This window comes from Electrona antarctica (genome assembly GCF_951216825.1).
Source record: "Electrona antarctica genome assembly, chromosome: 16".
NCBI classification, from domain to species: domain Eukaryota; kingdom Metazoa; phylum Chordata; class Actinopteri; order Myctophiformes; family Myctophidae; genus Electrona; species Electrona antarctica.
The window spans coordinates 32582779-32603855 of record NC_136797.1 but is presented as its reverse complement, the minus strand read 5'-3'; the positions used below and the strand labels follow the sequence as shown (position 1 = coordinate 32603855).

The following is a 21077-nucleotide window of genomic DNA, read 5'->3' as shown; positions in this document are numbered from 1 at the left end:
TCTGCCTGAAACAATGATTTCTTCATAACAACAAGTCCTCTTAAGTTTTGATGGCGTAATGAAAAGTAAAGTGGCCTCCAACTTCAATCTAGACTCAAAGAGAGGAAAGATGAAGATAAATTGGTACATCTGGCTCTCAGTGAAACTCTAAAGGAAGTCTAGATAACCAGGGAGGGTCTGGTAGTTCATCACCATCTAGACATGTTGCCCAGAAGAACTGTAATAGCTTAAAAAAGAAGAAGAAAAAAAACAGACGGAGACGGACAGGCAGCAACTCACAAGCTCTGCACACGCACAACAGCAGCACCTGCTCACTGTAAACTGGACTGGGGCGGTGTGTGTGTGTGTGTGGTGGGTGGGTGGTGATGGTGATGGTTGGGATCATCGGAGGGGAATTGTCTGAAGACATATTGGGGAGTAAGTACTGTACACAGTAAAATCCTCGGTGTTAATGTAACCCATAGAGTGCAAAAAGTGACCCTTCTGGCTCCCAACATCCCCAATGAAACAGAACATTTTAAACGCTTAAAAAAATGTGTTTGTCATCTTCACGATGCACACAGCAACTCATGTGGACGATGACGGCTTTTGGGTTCTGACTGAAAAAGAATGAGGAGGGGTGGAGAGGAGGATGTATTAACAGCTGGACAAGGAGGTATACCTGGTTAATGTCACCCCTCATCTGGAGCTGCAGTGCCCCACCACACATCGCTCGGCATCTCTCTCTCTCGCTCTCTTTTTCTCTCCACTCCTCAGGGGAGCAACTTTTTTCCCCTGGACCTTGACTGACATAAACCCCCCATAGCCTCAGACCCTAGGCTGCACAGAATTCACTGCAGACCCTGCTTGTCTTCTGTCGCCTTCATCTATCTCTTTCCTCCACTATTTCCATCCCCTTTTCTTTACATTGCTGCCTTTGTTCTTGAAGTCGATCGATGTGCCATAACTCAGCTGGCCTCTGGTGTTTGATGTCTTGGCTCTGGATATCATTTCAACCTTTTAATACCACACTGACAATACATGCCGCATGCACACCAATGAGCACACGCATACAGACGAGGCATGCACCAGTAAAATCGTGGGTGTTCATTTAACCCTGACGGTGTATAAATTGACCAATGTTTAGTGTATATACCAAAAATAATTGTATAAACTGACCTATATGCCAATCTTGGTTTTCGGGCGCACACAAATTAATTAATAATGAATACTAATTTAGCAAACACACAGCTTTGTTATGACACCTTATTGCCATTTAAGTTAATAGTATAATTCAAAAACAAGCAAAAAGCTTTATTTGTTTGTCAGCTTTTATAATGCTATAAGGCTGGTGCACTTTATAAAGTAAGATGAACAAATTGCCTTCAACCACCTGTTAATGCCAATATATAGTTATCTTAAAAACTGAAAAAGTCATCCTGCCATAAAGGTGGTTTGCGGCAGTTTATTTTCATGGTTAAATTGTTAATAACAATTTTCTGACCATTAGATGTACATTTGTATTCCTGAGTTCCATCACGAAATTCCAGGCACAACAGAACAAGGCAGTAAATCTGTGTGGAATGCTGATGTTATTGAAATGGTGTTATATTTGTTTTTAACCTAATAGGAAAACCAAAGAGGATTTCTTTTTAGAAGCATTTTTTGTCTCCTCCTTCCCTATATACTCAAAATCACCTTCATGTAAATTAATCTATTATACCCGTTTTTAATTGATAACTAATCCGAGATATGAATTGCATTATTTAGTATGCATTTCAAAATAAAACTTCTAAAGTTTGACAGTGTCCATGTTTGTTTTTAATACCAGAATAAAATAAAACAATATTTAGATCTGGACTGTAACAAAACAACATCCTTAAAACAACACAACCACAAAAGGTGTGTTTCAATAGCCCTTCCAATAGCCCTCGCAATCTGTTCAAATCTGCAAAATCTTTAACTCTGAAAAGCGTACAAATGGGTCCACTTTGGCTCCATGCATGTGTGTACACTCGTCGGTGTTCACATTAACACTGAGGGTTTGGGTTTGTGTATTCCAGCTTCAATGGAGCATGTTCACATACCATATTATAACTGCCAGGGTTCTGACTTGACCTATCATGTCAAGAGACGGAGTAGCGTGCTCAGGCGCAACGAGCGTGGAGGGAGTGCAGTTGTCATGTTAGCCAACGTGTAGCAGGATGTATTGCTGGCAGAAGCAGCAGGGGAGATACAGAGTCTCTCCCTGAACACTCACAGCCTCATGAAAGAATGATGGTTGATTACCTGTACGAGACAAGGCTGGCCCTCCAGTGTCACAAGATAACACATTAACAACGCCACAGTTACACCGCTAAACCGGCCACTCTGATGGAGGGAAACTGAACTTGTCTTTTATACCGTTGCTGGACACATTAATTACATCATTTCTTATTGATTTGCCATTATGTGGTATTTAGACAACAACCGCAATCCTTTTCAATGAGATGACCCCCCATGTATTACACTATATAGGCTAAAGAAGGCCTACATAAGGCTACTCTATCCATGACCAGAATAGTTGTGGGGGCTTCATGGCATTCCAGCTTGATTCCAATCCTTAATACAACAATCCAATCAGATTATTATTGTTATTTGTTTTGTGGATTGGTTTCTTGCACTTCTTACACATGTTTTTCTATATTCTACATTTTTACATTCTGCCACATTGTGGTGGAAATGTGTCAGAAGATGAGTATAACATGCCAAATTGCTTCTTGAGAAATATGACAAATACAATAAAATAAAAAATAAAAAAGGTTTCCCTGTGACAACAAATATTGTTATTGTAAAAAAAAAAAGCAAAAAAAAGCTGTTGTTTTATCTGCCGGCAAAGAACGCTATGACAACATTGAGCCCAGTGCTCAATGTTGTCATAGCATTATCTAATAAGCTTGACGTTTCAGAGCATTATTTTAGTGTCAGCACACCTGTAAAGTAAGTTTACCTTAAATATATACTGCAAGCATCAATTTATGCCTTGATCGCTTTTCATGGTGTGCCAAGTAAAGTCAGCCTTTATTCAATATACTTCTATGGACTTGATATATTTCATATTTTTCCATGCCGTATTTTGTGCCACAGTCCCGCCGTCTAGGAGAACAAGGTCCAGATGGCTTAGAGGCCCTGCCGGTTTCCCTCTACCAGCCACTCCACTTATCGCCAGCTTCTCTTCACTTCAAGGAACCACTGACAGCTCTGTTAATTAGCACCTTTAGCACTTTTTTCCCAGACACAGACAAACCAATGCCGTGATCATGTGTCTATAAACTCTCAGTCACCACTGAATGAAGATGTATAGTCAAATGGTGAAATAAAATAGTCAGTATTGAAAACACAAGATAGCCTCTCTGCCTGTGCAATGTGTGCATGTTTCGTATCAGGTCATCAACAGGGTGACTCTTTCTTTATTTTTATTTAATTTAGCAATGTATATAGAATGTATGATAGAACAGTACATTTATGAAGTCAAATATTTTTGTCCAACAAGAGAGCATACATTACAATATTCTTGTTTTGTCTAAATGTTGTTTGGTGGCAAACCTAAAGTAAACTTTCCATTTCTGCCAGATGTTTGCTGCTTATTTGCCACATCAGAAAACTAATTACAGCCGTGTTGCCATTTTAACTAAAGTAAAGTAACATATCAAACTAGCAAAAAGTGACCAACAAATAATCGTTAGCAACAAATATACGATCATTACAGAATTAAATGTCAATATCGGATTCATGTGCAATGTTACTTTTCTCTTATCGTCATCATCTCCATCGTCAACTCAATAGTTAACAAGAAAACATCAAAAGGCTTTGTCTCACATTGGCATGCACCAATGTTCTACTATAATTGCAACACAGTGGTATCAGTCTAATGTCAATTTCAGGCCCTTGGCCTCCAGCCTCAGCGGAACTGAGATCCTGACCTGTTGGTCATTTGTCCGAAGTCCTGGCTGGACCCTGGACAGCCTAGACCAGAGAAATCAAGCCAGAGCTTTGATCTCCTGTGACCATGAGGTGGGAGTCATGAAAGCGTCCTTGCTGAATTACCATGGGGTTCAAAACACTAATAAATAACCATGTGCACTAATTGCAATCCACTGGTCTGGATTAAGGTAATTAAAAAACTAAAGTTGACGGGTAAAGTTGAATGAACACAAAATTGTGTTCATAACAGCAAATTCATCAATTGTACCAGACAAATATTTAGAAATCCATGCTATCTAACCTGGAGAGGAGTCAAGCTTTTGCAGCCTTTTGGAACACAATCAATAAATAATGTGAATAGCAGTATATCATCTATGACCTGTTTATTTTCCTCTTGTCAGTAAGCATATGCCTCACGAAGCACTCTTAGCGCAAATGTTGTTGAACCAGAGCGCTCTTGATGTGATGTGGTCATTTTACTGAGAAGATGAATGAAAAGAAAGAGCTGATATTTCCCAACATGTTGCCTTGCCTGGCTGTGGGCCTATAATTCCGCTGTGGTTTTCTAGTGGTGGGCTGTAGGCGGGGCCTAAGGTGTTGACTGATGGTCACTTGTCCTATAGGGCCAGTTGGGCCTCCTCCAGGAGGTCAAATCCTGTCTGGCCCCTGTCCACTATACACTTCCAGCATATCCGGGGTCTTGGCCTTCCAACCAGGCCAGCATGCGCACGTACACATATGCACACGTTGCACGCACGCGCACACACACACACACACACACGCACGAACGCACGTAATACTATACTTGTGAGGACATCAACATTTTAGCATACCGATTTTTTTTTGCCATTTTTAGCCCTAACCCTAAAGAGGAAAATAGCCGATCTATAAGCTCACAAGGCGTTGTACAGTATACTGTACTAACGCGTCGTGAGCTTATAGATTGGCTATTTTCGTGCGCGACACCGGCAAATAACTACAAATCAGGCATAACTCTAACCCTCTTAAACCTTAATGCCTAATCCTAACCCCAACGAGATTAAAACAAAAATATCTAAAAATAGTTTAATCATTAAACAACCATTTATATTTTGAGGTAAATTCTACTATACTTGTGGAGACACGCACGCACATGCACGCGCAGTCGCACACGCACACACGCACACACACGCACGCACACGCATGCACACACACAACCTCTGCTCCCCCTTGGCGCCACGCTGCGGTGGTGGTGAGGGCCTTGCGTGCCATCCAGGGTCTGGTGAGAGGGAGAGAGGAAAAGCAAGACAGAAAGAGAGATGGGAAAATGAGGCTGGAGCTATCACGGCACTAAGGTTTCCTTATGGAAACGGCTATAACCCCTCCTCCTTCCTCCTCCCAGCCTCCATAGCTTTAGGTCGTTCGCTCTTCCACATATTACTCACTGCACCAGATGTGAAGTATATAACCTGTTAGATTTCCAGGTGGTTACATATTGGATTTCAAAGAACAGAATTTGAACAAACTCTCAGTCGTACACAATGTTAATGAAAAGCATGACGCACTTTTTAAAGATGCTGTGGCATTGTTAAATATTCAAATGGTTTCCTCATTAATTGCACTTTTACAAACAATACCTCTCAGGTAGGTATTCTTAATCTTATAGCTATTTGAGACCTACTCCAGATCTGATGGATATGGGTGTTAGACAAGGTCAGGTCACTAGTTTCAACTTTCTCTGCATGAGCACAGCAGGGACAAAGACTGTAGCACCATCCTCTGGTAAATAGGTGAACTGTGGTTGCAAATGCCTGATGATCACCCCACAGGCAACTATTGGATTCTGATGGGCTTACATTTCTATTTTTTAACTGCATTTAGCCATGATTCCACCACTATGAAATGGATTTAGTGCAAGAATTTAACAAGTAGCCTGTTACGTAACTTAATTAATTCATGAGGGCAAGAGGTTCAGTTGGTTAAACATTGGTTTGTATAAAACACATTTTGAATGCAGCAGCTCTTTATAAACATTTATAGAGGCAATAACAATTACAATGGAACACGTACAGCAATATTAGTTTAAAATTCACCACCACAGTTCAAATTGGGATGTAATGTCTCACAAGTGGGAATAGCTCAAAAATATCTTATAACATGATTTCCGAATCCGAATAACATAAATCTTAACCCCATAATTCATACAATACATTGCAAATATTGAAATTATGTCAGCTAAATGCACCTTACTGGAGTTGAAGTGCGTTGTGAGAATTCACTTGACAATGATACATTTAGAGAAATTCCTACCTTTAAAGCCCCAGTGAAAAGTAAAGTCTTTTGGATATATGATACAAAATCAATCAGAGAAACGTGGATGTGGGACAAAGGAGTGACATGAAACATAATGCTCCCTGGCCGAAAGTATGCAATTCATTTATGAAGACATTTCTAAGCTTCCTATATAGATCTTGTGAAAAAGATTTTTCAATTATTTTCTTTAGTCCTGAATATGAAACAAACCTATTTTGATTAACACCTTGAGAACTAATTATACCGTCATATGTGAAAACTATCACAATAAACGTTAATAAGTGTTAACCAGTAACCAATGTATACATAAATGACCAGTGTCCCTCAGGGCTTTAAACATTCCTGTGTCTTTTTATCACCTTCACATGAAATCACTTCTCCGAACACACCTGTGGATCGCCTATGTTTTAGTTTTTATTTAATTCTTTATGGGCTTTTGGGGCTCTGAGATTTCACATTGTTCAGTTGCAGTATACAGTGCATATAGAACCACTATTTCTAACATAGAAACATAGAAAAGTAGTGATGCACCGAATATTCAGCCGCAGAAAATATTCGGCAGAAAATGGCTAAAAATGCATTTTCGGCCTATTCGGTTTCGGCCAGAATAGGCAGAAAATATATCACCGAATAGTGTATTTAATTAATGCATTCAAAAGAGCTGAATAAACGTTTTATGGACCCATAAAATGATTATTATTTAAGTTAAGTTTTGCCATAACCATTTATTTTGCCATGAATCAGGTAGCTTTAAGGTACAGCCATGACATCAATGGTAGGAAAAGATATATAATATTAATGATATTCGGATATTCGGTATTAGGCCAACTGTTTCCTATATTCAGTATTCGGTTTTCGGACAACTGTTTCCTATATTCAGTATTCGGTTTCGGCCAACAATTTCCCTTTCGGTGCATCCCTAAGAAAAACAAGTAACACAATACAAATAGACATTACATTACAAAGGCTCAGTCTAGAGGAATCCACTGCATCCATGATGGTTGCCATACCTTGGTGAACCCTTCCATGTTATCACGGAGGAGATAAGTCAGTTTCTCCAGAGGAACCACACTCATTACCTCCTTGTACCAATCATCGTAGGAGTGTCTCTATGAATCCAAAGCTTGAGTATGGTCGTTCTTGCTATGAAGAGTATTCCAATTAATTTAGCGTTCTGTCTGGTCCTTGCACTGGATACTTTAGCTGCTAGTACACACTGGAGGTGACAAATCCAAATTATATCCAACTAGAAAAAGTGCCCCTCGGGGCACAGGTCTGAGGTCTCCACCAGGGCAGGTCAGGTTGTGGCGCTATAATAAGACAATGTGAAAAAGGTGCCATTTCTTCTTATGCCTTGGATAGCAATTGGATGACGAGTCATTTTGTTCCAAAAATGTGTTTTGCAAAAATCCACCTGTTGGTGGTGCTATAACAGGCCAATGTGAAAAGGGTGGGATATATTCCTCAGCCTAGTAGGAAAGTCTGTGAAAGATTTCACGTAAATTGCACGCTGCGTTCATGATTTGAGGCTTTTTGTTCAAAACGGGCCAATCCACAACTGTAGAGATACTGTGTAACGATTTGTGGGATTTTTGGACAGAATCTGGAGGAGTAATATAAAAGAAATGTGTTTTTCAAAAGTCTGCCTCCTGGTGGCGCTATAACAGGCCGTTCTGGAAAATGTGGCATCCAGGGAGTGTGTGTGCAAAATTTGGCGGTGCCAGAGATTAGCTGTACACAGACGGACGGACACACACACACGGACGGACACACACACACATACACTCACACATACACACACACAGACGGAGTGCAAAACATACTCTCTCCCCATGCCTTTGGCCTGGTGGAGACAATCAAGGTATCCAGCTCATTCTTTTCATTTCAAAACACTTGTATCTTTGTACATTTCCAAAACATACTGTATGTGACTGTGAATTCTGTGTCACAGTTATTACAGTTAGGAGAGCTGAGACCAAGCTTGCTTCTCAGTGTATAATTCTCTTTCTCTATCATTATTGCAGCTCAAAATAGTAAGTGTATTTCTTATAATTGTCCAAATATTGTCTTCTATCTGACATTCCAAATCAATCTGCCGCTGTCTTCGAATATGAGCAGTGGAATGGTGTTTGAATAACCATTCATATAAATAGGAAATAAATCTTTTTGGCACAGGTTGGAATCGGCTATTTTTTGACACATTTGCATATTTGTGCTGAATGTTCAACCGTTGTGACATGCATGCATTGACCAGGTTCCCAGGGATCTACACTTGAATGGCTCCCTCTGTTTTCCCCCTCTACACTGAACTTGTAGATTTGCTATATTTTCGCCAAATGGGGCAGTATAGGCTTCATGTGTGGAAAAACTCACTATAAGTTCCCCTACACCACCTTTCTAAAACATCTGTATTTGAACGTCTTGACGTCTTGTTAACCTGCGCTTGTCTTTTAGCCTCTCCTGCTTCATTCAGTCATTGTTGGCCAGTGATTATTTAGATTTCCAGTGCTTCTCTGATCCCAGAGAAGACAAATGAAGTGCTTAACCACAGAGAGACAGAGAGCTTGTGGAGGTGAAAAGAGAGTCTGGGAAAACATTCCTTTGAAAATGAAAGGGAAGAGGAGGGTAAAGAAAGGAGAAGAAAGGGACGATGTGGTAATGACACTTCAAAATGTCTTAAATAAAAGCAAACAAAATGTCTGTTTTATAATAGATATTTGGACTAATTGTATGCAGACAGGAATATTGTTTAACCAATTCCAACCTGACGTCCCCATTTTGGGCATGTTATTGTAGGTGAATCTTTTTTTTAATTGTAAGATGAATGAGTTTATAGATCTGTTTTGCAATTGGCCGTATGATGAAGTACAGATGGCTTATATCTAATGGAGCACTTCAACCATTTTCAACCTTATCTTTATATAATTGTCCGCACTATAATGTTTATTTTAAGATGGTAGCATTTCTGTCTCACTCTGTGTCTCAGAGGTGGGCTGTGGACAGTTCAGAAACATCCCTACCCAAAAATGCAAAATGAAAAAATATGTAAAAGAATGCAAAATGAGTATCTGCGAGGGCAAATTAGTAAATTTGAAATGGGAAATAGGTGCTCCTTTAAGTTTAAATCAAACTTTGTGTTGAAATCAACACAAAGTGAAATAATAACAAGCTACATTGGGCAACAGAACACATCCTGAACTGAATTGCCATATTTATCATCAATCTTTGCACACCATATGTAGAATATACACAAAGGAGATTTCTGTGGTCATGCATTTCCGTGAAATGCAAAAAAAGCAGTATATAGACACGTACAAATCACTGACATACTTACAAGTTGTGTGCAGTCTTGCATATCTCAGTCAGAACAGTGATCTTAGCTCATTCATACATATAATTTCTATTAACCTTGAGGTTTAATCATTTAGTGACCGAGGCAATACACACAGAATGTAATCTTCATCACTAATTCAGGGCAGATGAGAAACAAGAGAGAGTTGAGACAGGAGTGGTTGGAGAAGAATGGGTTATCAATTTCCTTTATAATTTCCTTAAAAAAGAAGACTGAATTGAATTGAATTGAATTGAATTGAATTGAATTGAATTGAATTGAATTGAATTGAATTGAATTGAGACATAAGAGTAGGTCTATCAATCACAATTCACATGACAGTGATTTCAAAGTGATTAGTTGAGGCTGCTCAGGAAACCAAGGGTCGGTTCAGGAAGCCAGTGTCGGATCTCTGCCTGTCCTGAGAGGAGTGGAAGGTGTTGACTAGATGCAAACGAGTTGGCCCCGTCGAGGAGTGACAGTGAGCCTGATAACCCACTTTCCACCCACCCAGAACAGACCTCTTTATAAGGGCTTTCTCATTGGGTCCCGGGCCTCTGAACCTCCACAAAAATAACCTGCTCTGAGTCGTACTCCAATGAGCTGTGGCTCTGTGCCAACATGCTTCCCTCTCCTTAACCATACACACATGAGTCCCATGTACATCCTGTCTGCCTCCAAATCACTTCTTTGTACAGTTCAGCCCATTATCAAAGGTGGTATTCAGTATGTGTATCAGTGACACACAGTTGTCACCACAGTCACAGTCACACTATGTGGCAGCGGTGGCCGAACGGATAGCGGCGCGGTCTTGATACCGGAAGGTTCCCAGTTCGAATCAGCCGTCCGACACGTTAAAATTACCACCGCCGAAGTGCCCTTGAACAAGGCATTGAACCACTACGATGAAATGTGTTCTATGAGCAGGGCCTGGCTGGAAACAAGTTCTTGAGCTTAGCCCAGATACCCTGGGTAAATATAGATTTCATTTCATTTCATTTCATCCAAGTGAGTGAGTTTGTTGACATGTTTTATGTGTTCTGTTGTGCCTGAGGACCCCCTCGAAAAAGAGATGATGCATCTCAAGGGGCTTATTTGGGTGGCAGTGGTTCAGGGGTAGAGCCGGGAAGAGCAGCGGATGGGAACCGTGAGGTTCCCAGTTCCTGGTGTGTCCTTGAGCAAGACTCTGAACCACTAATTGCTCCCGATGTGCAGGTTGGTGCCTTGCATGGTTTCCTCCGCCATCGGTGTATGAATAGGTGAATGTAATTCACAATCTATGTAAAGCGCTTTGGATAAGAGCGCTATATAAATGCACCATTTACCATTTATCCTCCAAATAAATAATAATAAATAATCCAAACCTACAATGGGTCCAAACGGGTATTTGACATGTTAGCCTAAAACAACACACGCACGCACGCATGGACACATGCACATTCACACACTGAAAGAACAAAAAATCTTACAAACTCTATTTTGAGGGGTTGCAGTTACTCTGACATAAAGAAAGCGAGGCAAGGCAGGAGGAATAAAAGAAAGAATAAAAGGAGGTAAAAGAATAGAAAAACGTCCTTTGAATAGTGTAAATCACATTCTGGCAGGTTTTCTTGTGGTATGCTATGTAAGTAATACTCCCTTTGACATGCCTCCTTCCTGTCAGAGAATGTGTATGCAGATTTACAGTTAGACAACGTTGACTCAGATAGATCATAATGATGATCCAGCTCTTAGCACTCTCAAGTATGTATGTTATAAGATAGATGTGCTTATCCAAATCAGCTTATTAAGAGTATCTTGCTGGTTTAAAATTGAAGTAGAAGGCAGAGCAAAGCACTATGCAAATCCAATATTTATGTAATGGAGAACCCGTTATTGTTACTAAAGTGATCAATGAATACTAAATCCTTTACTCCAGTCCACACATGCACCCCTTCATTGTGACTCCCAAAATCAGCAGCTGCAGTGGCATTGAAGCATGAAGCAAGATCTCGAGAGATGTACATATCTCCTGTCCAATAGGAGGGTTTGGCTCTCAGGCAGTGGGTTAGTGTTGTGCTAGATCCAAGGCTATTTAAAGGACAGGACGTAGCATGGGTAACAGGTACGGTCGGTCGCGCTTTTTCCATCTTGCCCACAAAAACAGTCGCCCCAGACGCTTAACGCCATTGCCGAAGATTAATGGCAATTGCGCTTTTATAGTGCAATTGTAAGTCTCTGGGCCAGGCGATCGATACGTTCAGCCGTGAGGTTGAACGCAGGTCTGGAGAAAGGCTACGAGAGAGATGTGGGCTCCAAGACCTTATTAAGAAGATCTTATACCCCACAAGCTGCCCCAAGAGGACGGAGCAGATACAGAACCAGTCGCTGTTCGTCCCTAAGGACATTTTTACTAGGGACCTCAAGTGGTTCAGAGCCTTGGTCTTCAAAGAGAAGATGCCTGATACAGAGGACTCCTGGAAGCGGGATGCAGTGGCACAGCACGTATCTCATCAACCCCTACTTCATCAGGGAGGCCTCTTACGAGCTCATCTTGCCTTAACAATGGCCCCCCACCACTGTAAAATAGTGGATGTGGCTGTTTTTGGCTACAACATGAGCGACCGTGATGCCCCTTTGCACTACTACGACAATCTCAAATGTCAGCAGTGACAGAAAGGCAGAGGCGCAATCATAACATAATGAAAGAAAAACAGTTTCTGGTGAAACTTGTTAAGGCTGGAGCTATCCAGGACCTGACCATGGGCATCATCTGAACAGTGGGCCGGGACCCAAAATATACTTACTGCACAGCAACTATATGTGTAATGTATTGTGTATTCTAACACAAAATGGGAAGTAGAGTAGCCAATCTTCTCTCTATTTCTGATTGCCAACTTGTCAATCACACAAAAAAGTTTATTTTTCATCCCAGTCATTTGTGCATACACAAAATAGTGTGGTGGCCCGCAGACATGCACTAATCACTAAATACTGTACATGTATCCGGCAGGGAGCTGTCAGCAGTTTTGTACATATAGAAGACTGAAAGTGCTAAGGCAAGAGCAGCTAATGTCAGTCATGTTGGCCCTGTCATTCCTCAAGTACCCTTTGGCTTGTAAAAGATAGCCCATGAGAAAGGGCAGCAGTCTTATCAGGCCTGGGAACACACAGAATTGAACAGAAGAGAATCAAGTCTGCAGATTGGGCGGTGGATTTTAAGAAAGTGAGTGGACAGCGAGTGGACATAAATCATGTGAATAAAGTCATCTTTTATTTTATTTGAAAGATTCTATAATTTGCACTGCGGGTACTTCTGCAAAGAAAAGGAAAAAAATAAGTCACAAGTTACAACTGAAAGTTTCCACTAGGCTGTGGACAATCAGTAAATAATGTGGTCCAATAATATCTTCCAAAAATGTCAGTTCCATTCCATTACAAGTTGTGAACTTGTGACCAGTTGAGGTCAAACATGCCATTGTGACCATCACACACACACACACACACACACACACACACACACACACACACACACACACACACACACACACACACACACACACAATAGCCGAGACCACATATCCCGCTGTTATGAGAGGCAGCAGTACACCAAGGCTTGAGCTCTTTAGCCTATCTCAAGTGGATGCTGTGTCAGTCCTGGGAAACCTAAATAAAGATAAACCTGCCGTTTCTGATGACTGGAGAGCTGCTGTAGCGTTGAAGAGCACTGGCCCTGAAAGAGGGGCCATCAGATAGACACAGGGAGGGAGGGATGGTTGGACAGAGGGAGGGAGACCAAGTAAAGCCAGGTTATAGCCCAGTATCTCTGCATGGGGATTAACTGCTATCACAGACAGTATACTCTCCTTCACTCTGGTCCGGCCTGTTCCTATTGACTTCGAGAGCCACCAGTAGGCTACCAGTACAGTACCATATCTGGCCTTTACTATACAATGTTTTCATAGCATATAGACACTGCGTCTATAAATCTATTTAGAGACACCTTTCTCTATTTCTGTTTATAGCTGTTCAAAGTGAATTGATATTTGGCAGAACATTTGGCAGAATTCTTAAAGGACAACCAAGGTTCATATTTTAGGTTGTTATTAGAGAAAGTGAAAGGTAAGTGTTAATTCTTTTTCATTTGCTGCTTTCTTTAGTTTTAGCGATTTTAGCTATTTTGACAGGGGGAGCGGGGGCATTCGAACAAGAGGCTATATATATTTTTTTACTGCGATTTCTTTATTATTTACTGTAGTCCTACTAGACCCCAGGAATTTACATCTGGCCACAGAAGTTCGCGGGATCAATTAGATGTGAAGGAGCAAGGAGGTGACAAACCTGATGATTAAGCCTACAACACAGTACGGCAGCCCCCTAGTAGTCAGTTGTTCGTTCAGACACACGGAAAACAAATACTGTGGCTATATGTAATTTCCTGGGGTCTAGTAGGACTATAGTAAATAACAACATAAAGAAATTGCCGTACATTTTTGTAAAAAATATATTAGCCCCCTGTCAAAAATAGCTAAAAACGCTAAAAAGAAAGCAGCAAATGAAAAACTTAACACTCATCTTTTACTTTCTCTAATAACAACCTAAACATGAACCTTGGTTGAAAAAAAACAAAGTTGTCCTTTAAGGCAGCTATACTTACCATTAGACAAAGAGTTCATGATAAGTTAATACTAAGAAGCCTCTGTACTTTTATGTATTTTAAGTAAAAAGGTTCCAAATAACTCTAGCCTGAAATCCAAAAGGTATGTTCAGCAAGCTAGCTTAACTTGATCAAATATGAACCACCTACAGTAAGTAATCTACAAGCTCATTTTGATTTACCGTACTGAGTCACTGGACTGTCTTGTCTGTACAAAGTTCCGCCTGAACTGGCCACAGACGCTCCCAAGACACAGTTGTGAAATAGCTCAGGCCATCAGAAAGGTTGTTCCAGAGGGTATAGGACAAGGGTTTAACTGATTTTGACCCATGGACCACTGTCCTGACTAAGAGCAATTAACCTGGGGACCATAGGGACTACCATCCTGACTAAGAGCAACCTGGGGACCATGTCAAGTGGGTCCATCATAGATAGACCTACCTGATACAATAGTGGTGGGAGTTCTTCCGTGTTACTAATCACAGCCACAGGCTACAGTCATTCATGAACTGGACAAATTAAATCAATGGTTTTCAACATTTTTTGTGGATACAGCTACATTTGAATGCATCAACTGTGAAAGAAAGAAAGAAAGAAAGAAAGAAACCACAACAGCAACCACAACACACATACCTTCAATTTAAATTGAAATGTCAAAGCCCAATAGGATTATTGAAGTGATCAAGAGCCACATATACATACTGTTCCCTGTTACAACTCACATACCCTTCAACAGCAGATAGAACACAACATACAAACTGTAGATTCACATCAGCATTCAATTCCAGAGTCACAAACAGTTACTGAACATGTTTCATTGCCACCCCGTCATTGGGTCCCAAAATGACAGTAATAGTAGTACACCAGCTTGAATCACACTAGTATAATTACACAGCATACAACACAAGCAGCAGCCGCAAAGAAGCAAAGAACAAAGTTCCTTTCCTACCTTGAGCCGCCATCTACTTGACTTCATCAGTTGTGTAAGTGATGCCAGGGTCAAACTTTGGAACCCTTGGATAGAGAGATAGAGCTTTCACTAGTTCATGATGAGCCCTCCAGCGGCATCTCCAGTCATCTCCATAAATTGGACTCAGGGCTGAGAAGAAGCTGAGCTTGGGGGTCTGGGGTCAACAGCATCACTCTGGCTTGTGTACCTGTGGGGCAGGTTGAGAGAGACACCATATGCTTTCAGTGTAAGTAAGTAGTAAGGAAGGAAGGAAGGAAGGTAGAAGGAAAGACAGTGAGCTGACCAAGAACCAATACTGTAAACTGTACCCTGTCACAACTCACTAGCAACAGCAGACAAACATACTGTAGTGTACACAGCCTGTATATGTATACTGCATCCTTCCAGTTACAGCCCTCATATGCACCCGTTTCGACTGGTATCAATGGACAAGACCGCAGTTATCAGTTAGGATCAGTACGAATTTTTCGAGCTAGTATGATAACGGTCGAATCCGCTATCATATGCATGCACCTCCTGGTACCACAGCACCTCAAAGGCCCTTAAAACTAGGCTCCAGACTTCCCAAAACAAACTGGTCAGGCTCCTACTTGGCCTCACCCCCCGAACCCACCTCACCCCTGCCCACTTTGACAGGCTGGAATGGCTTAGGGTCGACGACAGAGTACAGCATCTTGCAATGGGTCTGGTCCACAAGATTCGATACACCACCAAGATACCCATGTACCTGTCTAGATACTTCCTTAATGTTAACGAAGTCCACACCCACAACACCAGAGGGAGTGCAACGAACCATGTACAACCCAGATTCGGCACAAACAAGGGAGTGAAGGGACTAAATTATTTTCGCTCCTATGCCACCAAAATGTGGAACGCCCTACCAACAGTCATTAAGACATGTGAATCTCTTGACTCCTTCAAAACCGCTCTCAAAGGGCACACTACGGACGGCTGCAATTCGAAACTGGCCCCCGTAAAATCTGAATCCCCCCCCACCCCTTTTACCCCTCACTGTACTGTATATATTTCCTTTCCCTTTTTACCTCCTTTATGATGAATTCCTGTTCTGTTCTTTGACTATATAGAAGTGTCTATTTGTACGTCTCTAAATGTTTTGATGAATTAAGGTGGACCCTCTTGTAAACAAGTGTAATGCTTAATTGGGTCGTCCACTCACAGTTAAGTCTTTGTATTGAGTTTGTGCTTGAAATGTACTGTAATTCTGCAAACTGTTAATAAATATTTCAATCAATCAATCAATACAACATAGCCTATACATCCTATAGTATACATACAGTACATATAGCCTATTATATGATGTCACAACACAGCCTAATATACTAGTATACATACATGTAATTTTCGTTTTATATCGGATAAATAACATAGTTTGGACATGCCTGGACTAGGGTCTGCCTTGAAATAAATCGTGAGATATATAGATAGATTAGCCGCAATTTGCAACTCTAGATTTTTTTATAATGGGATGGATCTAGAGTTGCAATACCCTCCATTGACTCCCCACTCATCATTTTGCGTTTGCGATCTGCTTGTCTTAAACGACGTTAAACTCACCAACATTGCAGCTGTAGTCCAAGCTTGAATTATTCTCTTTCAATCTGCAAAGCTTGTTTTTCATAAAAATCCCCCGTAGACATGTTATGGGCTACTTTCTGTCAAGAAGAAGAAATGTTGGAGTTTGGAAGCGCTCGTTTTTATTTAGGGGTCGTGCTGCTGCCTCCTGCATTATGTGCAAATGCAAAACAGATGCATGTAGGGACGTTCAGTGACTTACGACGAGCGCTTCCAAACTCCAGCACTTAGAAAAAGAATCACTTGCACAGAATTTCTTGACAGAAAGTAGCTCATAACATGTCTACAGGGGATTTTTATGAAAAACAAGCTTTGCAGATTGAAAGAGAATAATTCAAACTTGGACTACAGCTGCAATGTTGGTGAGTTTAACGTCGTTTAAGACAAGCAGATCGCAAACGCAAAATGATGAGTGGGGAGTCAATGGAGGGTATTGCAACTCTAGATTCATCCCATTATAAAAAAATCTAGAGTTGCAAATTGCGGCTATAGATAGATGTGCACTTGGTTCAATATCACTTTCAATGAAACCATCATTGGTAAACAGTTAAGAATGAAGTTTCATACAAGGATTAGGTGCTGTGACACCACAAATAAAACATTGTCTGTATATTTATTCTATAAATGCAAAATGCTATTCTATAAATGCAGCCATGCACACACACAGCACTTCAAGCACCTTTGTTTGGCGCGCGCGCACACGCACGCACACGCGCACACACACACACACACACAGCACAGGTAGCTAACTCACCTGCAGAATAAAAACAAATCGACCAAGCAGTTTGTTATGAAGATGACTGCCCCTTACAGTAACTTCTCTTTCAAACTGTCACACACTTGACTGAGCAGTTTTCACTTCCTAACAACCCAGACTACTCCACTCAACTTCCATGAATTGTAAAGTTACATAAGTTGTTTATTTCAGTCTCTTTTTTTTTTACTAAGAAACAAAGGGTGTCTGTCTGTTTGCAGCAAGTGTGTGTGAAGTGGGCGTGGCTACCGGATTTTAAACCCTTTTCATGTCATGGTCATATGTTTAACAATAATTTAACTCTTGAGAGCATAAAATTAATCCAAATGGACAGGCTAAGGGTTTCATGTTCACTCTCAAGAGTTAATTAAGTTTAACTGGGGACCACCTGGAACCCCCTCAAGGACCGCTGCTTGAGAATCACTGGTATAGGACAATAGTGAGTAAACCAGTGGTCTGCAAACGTTTTAATTTTAAGCAAGCAAAACGTCAGTGAAATTTATTTTTGGGCGACTTCGCCGGGCTTTTGCGGTGACCGTTCTTCACTTTTGGGGGCGAGATGGAAAAGGGGCGACCGTACCTTTATCACTGTGAGTGAACTGCGTCAGGAAGCTTCAGAGTCTGCAGCATGGTCTTCAGGCTAGGAGAATGCCAGGGAAATATTAATTTGCAATCAGTCAGGCAAGTAGGTTTAAGCCCAATACTGCCCCGCTGTGTCCAAAGTGCACAACTGACAGTGGTTGCCAGCCTTGTGGTCATGTGCACAAACGCTGGCAGCCAGTGTGTCATGTGTGGTACACATCTGTGTGCTCCAGTTTATAGGTTAACTTACGTTGAGGTGTGATTCTCGTGTATGTTGCCAGTCAAACTAGGTAACTTGTGGCACTTCCTCTGAAGAGCGTGCTTAGACGTGAACTTTCTGATTGCTCCCTTGTGATGTATTCTTAGTTTGATTAATTGACCTTTGTGTACATTTTAGTTATTAGAATACCGGTACTTATATTTTCTCTGAGTGTTCGAGTGTCAGAGCTAACAATGACAGTGCTCTGGTATGTGTCTTGTGGCAATCTCCATGGTGACCAAATACCACCTACCACCCATCTTCTTCCACATTCAGTAACATTCATGCAGAGGACTGGAAGCAACAAATCTTCATGGGGAAAAAGCTTGGCCCACAGTTCATGCTGGCCATAGACATAATCTTGATAGCATGTACATATAACATCAAACAGCTAGCATTTTAAACATGTCCAGGTGGCTACTGACTGGGCCACATGTCTCTGTTGCTCTTCTTTGCTGATAGAGCACTGCTTTATCACTGACCAAAGTAAAAGTGGCTGTTGTGTGCCATTATTGCCATAACCATGCTGCAGGAGATGAAAAAGCAATTAGATTTAAATAGGACACAAGAAAGATGGCCATGGCGCAAGGTGGATTAACCCACTGGGGAGTGGGTAGCATGAAGGACCATAGAAATTCAATTGCAGTTTGAGGTATTTTGTTTGTAATAAAACAAACAAATAAATGTTCAACAATGGATTAGCACAATACAAATTATCCCTTAGCATCCTAGGAGCTCCCTACTGATTCAGGCTTCCAGAAAGATCTACAGCAGTGCCCTTGAACCTTGTACTGTTCACAAACGTTCCTTTTTATTTATTTTTGGTAAACATTTGAAATAATGAAAATATCCATGAAGCATGAGCTTGTAGATCTGCCATTTTCATTACTTTTGTTGGACACTTTGTATGATGAAATAGGGCATTCATTTACCAAAACAATCACACCTGTGTGAAGTGATAGGCGCTCTTATCATCATACATCATCTCATTCAGGCCAATCACAATTTGCATCCTCACTTCTCTGTCTTCACTTTTCTGCCTCACTTTTATCGTCAATATGTACTTTGCTCAGCCAATCAAATGGCAGGAATATATTGCCTCATGGAGCTGTAGAACTAGTGTGCGGATGTTCTTTCTCTTCCTTGATGTTTGCCTGGCTGCCTGACATGCGCACCTGGCCTAAATTATAGGCATTGAGATCATAGACTATGTGCACACAATCTTCTCAAGAGGAAAATATTACCAATCACAAGCCAATGTTTGTGTTTACACAAAAACCTGAAAAGCTGAAATATGGAGAATGATACAAGGTTTCTGCCCGACCGCAACAATATGCCATTTTCCCATTAACAGCTTTATTTTCAGCACTTTTGTTTACTGTGGTGTGGTTGATGGCTGATTTGCAGACTATAGGTGTGACAACATGCTACATCTGTTTATATCTGAGGCATGACAAGCTGTTTCCGTTATCACTGGAAATAAAAGAGGTTTATGGTCCAAAACCCTGCTGTTGTCTGAGCCCTGTCACATTGGTGCATTGGCTGGGGAGAAGAGTGGTGCTGTCAGTGCTGATGAGGAGCAGCCAGTCTGGCTATATCAGCCCCAGCAGTGTGTGGAGATATTGTACTATGTGGCATGAGTGATGGCTGATTTAGAAGTCACACCTGGTCTCTGTCAAGCTAATTCAGAGCTAGATGCCACTATACAAATACAAACCTGTTGGTATTGAGATAATCAATGCATGTTTGCTACCACCATCCAAATGTCTATATAGCCCATAAGAAGACACCTTTCATATTTTTTGCAGTTTGTGACCATCTGATGAGACTTCTGTATGAGCCTACCTGTGGTGCGGGATAGCTTGCCATATTAGGGAGGTCAGCTTTGCAGATAGGTTGACCTTCACGTGACGTTTAAGTGTGGCCGTACCAATATAAGTGGTACCTTGGCATGCACAATATATCACTATTATTTTATGAAGCAGTATTTCAGAAAGCTTTGTCCTATCCGTTTCCTGGTCCTCAGCATGTTATGCTGGTCTTTGCGGCTGAAAGGACGGCCATATAGAACCTTGCATGCCGCTGTGGCAGTGGGGCACAAGGTTTATTCCTTTGGCGGGTACAACACTGGTGGCATCGGTGTGCTCGTCTTCAACACAATCTCATTGTGCTGGCTGACGTTGCCCCCAGTGACAGCTGAAAGTAGAAAACATCCCCTTCAGGTTCCCTCCAAGCGCTATGGCCACACAGCTGTGCTGATAGACGATATCATCTACATCTGGGGGGGGTTTGCTGACAATGGGGAGCCCTGTACTGTGCTTTATGCATTTGATGTTGAAACCCACAGATGGTTCAAGCCCAAGGTTTCGGGGACTGTCCCACAGGCAAGGCGTGGCCACTCGGCATGCGTCTTGGGGAAGACCATGTATATATTTGGAGTATTCAACAAGCTGACTGGATACACGAATGACATGCACAAGCTGGACACCACCAAAATGGTCTGGTCTCGAATTAATACCAGAGGCACTCCGGTTCCTGCTTCGGAATGTCACTCTGCCACCATCATCGGGACAAAGATGTTTGTATTTGGTGGCCATGAGGACCAGGTCAAGATCAACGAGCCCAGTAAAACCATCAGAGTGTTTGACACAGAGACCAACTGCTGGCTGAGCACGCCTTCTGCACAGCTTCTTCCAGATGGACGTGAGGGACATTCAG

General features: G+C 41.4%; 1 long non-coding RNA gene across 2 annotated transcripts; it reads right to left on the bottom strand.

The window, feature by feature from the left end:
- Positions 1-4895: 4895 nt before the first annotated feature.
- On the bottom strand, positions 4896-18164 carry LOC306940123. 2 transcript variants are annotated; one of them, XR_013791978.1, is made up of 3 exons: positions 18099-18164; positions 15151-15358; positions 4896-5200 (listed from the first exon to the last, which is right to left on the bottom strand). It is a non-coding gene; the product is annotated as an uncharacterized lncRNA (long non-coding RNA). The 2 variants fall into 2 exon arrangements; XR_013791979.1 differs by lacking the exon at positions 18099-18164 and adding an exon at positions 17519-17636.
- Positions 18165-21077: the final 2913 nt, after the last annotated feature.